Source organism: Pygoscelis adeliae, unplaced genomic scaffold (genome assembly GCF_000699105.1).
Source record: "Pygoscelis adeliae isolate BGI_AS28 unplaced genomic scaffold, ASM69910v1 Scaffold449, whole genome shotgun sequence".
Classification (NCBI taxonomy): Eukaryota; Metazoa; Chordata; class Aves; order Sphenisciformes; family Spheniscidae; genus Pygoscelis; species Pygoscelis adeliae.
The window spans coordinates 105,099-107,079 of NW_008825574.1; the positions used below are offsets into that span (position 1 = coordinate 105,099).

General features: G+C 45.8%; 1 protein-coding gene across 5 annotated transcripts in view; it reads right to left on the reverse strand.

Annotated features, from left to right (window-relative positions):
* The window catches only part of ST3GAL3 (ST3 beta-galactoside alpha-2,3-sialyltransferase 3), a 189,739-nt gene that overhangs the window by 17,877 nt on the left and 169,881 nt on the right, over positions 1 to 1,981 (reverse strand). The gene's annotated exons all lie outside the window — the stretch shown is intronic.

Sequence of the window (1,981 nt, forward strand, 5' to 3'; positions counted from 1 at the left end):
TTTCTATAACCAAAGATTTCCTTTTACTGTCTCTGCTCACAGGGGCAGTGATGCTACTAAGCAGAAAATCAGGAAAAGGGTATTTGGCTATATCTGCACATCATCTGCCCAATGCCAGCTTGCAGGGTCAATAGCCTCCTTGTAAAGAAAATCATATGTTAGCCAGCGTCCTGCAAAGCATCTAGCACAAAAGCAGCGGTTCTTGTTTGAGGCTCTATGACCTGACTCTCCAGGGGAGTATTGCAGGGCAGAGGGATTAATACAAATGGTCAGACTCCCCTTCCACAACTTTGCTATCCTGAGAACTAGGCAGCAGACGAGCCGGAGGATGAATCACAGTGGATATGTTAGTTTTCTGAAATTAAAACAGATGTAGATACTGGATTACAATTCTGTGCACATTAGTGGCTTCAGCTAGACTAAGGAGGAATACTTATCCCAAATAGGCCACCACACAGGAGCAGAAGTGAGGAACAGTACAAGCTCTTTATTTTACTGATGGCAAAAGCAGTTTAAGGAGGCCATTAAACCCCTCTGGGAGATGGAGAGGAGATCAGGCAGACCCAGTCAGCAGTGTGCACTCAGACCCCTTCCTTTGCTCAGGGGCACCCCCACAGGCAAAGGGCACGCTGGCCTGTGCCATACCCTTCCTAGCCACAGCATACTGGGAAGACGAGGAGCAGTGGGAAGCCAGTCAAAGATAGGTGCTAGCACTCTGAGCAGGGACACCCTGACTGTCCTCTCCATATGCTGACCTGCCATTTGCACCAAAGTCCAGCCTCAGCCCTTCCCATTTCATCTGGCTTCTGCTGAGGCCCTGTGACAGCAGGACAGGAGGCTGCAACTCCTCTTGTGCGTTCAGATGAACACGGCTGCTGTGATAGACGAGTGTTTCCAGTGTAAAACCCTAGCTCACAGACTTTTCTAGCTCCCCTTTAGCCAGATGAATCCAGAGGTAGCTTTACCCCATGGGCTAGGGAGAGGCTGAGAAATCCACCCACAGATCTTATCTTCATTTGTAGAGCATCCAACACCAGCCGTATCAAAAGTATCACGAATTCGGAGGACATGCTCAGACAGTCACCAAGGGTGACAGCCTCTTAGCTGAGATGTAGAAACCAACTGCACGCTCATATTTTGCATTTAAAATGGTTTACCCTAAACCTGTGAGCAATGCTATTGCATTTCACCTGATGTTCATAACAGGCTGGGAACACAGTGTTTTGAGTTTCTACATCTCATTCAAAGGAACCGGCTCTTGGCAGCTGGCAACATTTTCCAAGCAAAGAATGCCACCCATGCCCCAGCTGAGATGTGCAGAGCTGGGAGCGCAACCCATGTGCTATGGAGAACCCCACTACAGTGCACTGGAATTACACTAATCTGAAGACAAATGTGTAAAAACTGCTTATGGCTAAATCAGTAAGACATTAAATTCAAACATTTGCAGTGCAACTGTAACAGTGCACATCTGAAATGAAGAGACCTTACTACGTCCTCCTGTGCCAGCTCTAGATGTTCGGAAGAACAGCAGAGTCATTTTGTTCTCACTGCTTAATTTCAATTGATACTCACCACAAACAATATTGGTTTTATTCTGGTTAGTTAATTGTTAATTCACTGGTAGCCATGAAATATCAAAGAGGGGTTTAAAAAAAAAAATTGGAAAAAGTTTATTAGGCAAGGATAAGAAAATTCCCCCAAATTTCAAAATATGCAAGAACATCCTGTCTTCCCAGGCATGGCAGTTCAAATTCAGATATTCTCAGCTTTATGTTTTACATAGGAGATGACATTCGGATGTCACTGGAATTGCATCAGCTGGTAAGTGGACTTGCCACAAAACCCTTTCCCTCAGCTGAGCTGTAGTTACAGTGTCCAAAACATAGTGAGTAAGTGGTTACGTCCTTGAGAATGTGTCGTCATTGGGAATAAGATGGCGTTAACACCACCCACACTCGCACTGGGCCCATTCCCACAG